The sequence below is a fragment of the Kryptolebias marmoratus genome, linkage group LG9, assembly GCF_001649575.2.
Source record: "Kryptolebias marmoratus isolate JLee-2015 linkage group LG9, ASM164957v2, whole genome shotgun sequence".
NCBI classification, from domain to species: domain Eukaryota; kingdom Metazoa; phylum Chordata; class Actinopteri; order Cyprinodontiformes; family Rivulidae; genus Kryptolebias; species Kryptolebias marmoratus.
In genome coordinates, this window is record NC_051438.1 from 1138919 (window position 1) to 1139547 (window position 629).

Genomic DNA, 629 nt, shown 5'->3' on the forward strand with positions numbered 1-629 from the left:
TTTGCAGGGACTTCCCATTGACTTCCATTCATTTCTACACCCTAACTACAGCCTAACCCTGACCCTTACCCTAACCCTAACCATTACCAGTACATAGCTAACCCTAAACCAAACCTAAACTCAATTCACACCTTCGTCCTAAACCTAACCCCTAACCCAGGGATCGGCAACCCAAAATGTTGAAAAAGCCATATTGGACAAAAAAAGAAAAAAAACAAATATGTCTAAAAAATTAAAAGCCTTATATAAACCTTATAATGAAGGCAACACATGCTGTATGTATCTATATTAGCTATTTTAGCCAATCTGATATATATCTAATATATCTAATATAGCTAATATAGCTGCTTCGGAGTCGGGCCAGCCGGGCGGCCCTGCTTCGTGGGCAGAGCAAGCTTAGCTCCTGTTCACTCATTGGTCGTGGGTGTGACCAGATGCAAGCATAAAGAGCGAAGGTATGAATATGAACAACAGTGTTAGCTTACCCTGCAACGTTTATGCCGTCTGTCCCCCAGCTGAAGGCGCTGTAAAGCCTGAAATCTCCGGCAGATAACAGCTGTCCTACTCCGCGCAACAATCGTAGCATCCAGAGCATTTCTTCCACTGCGCCTCTCTTCCTGAAGTCTCAG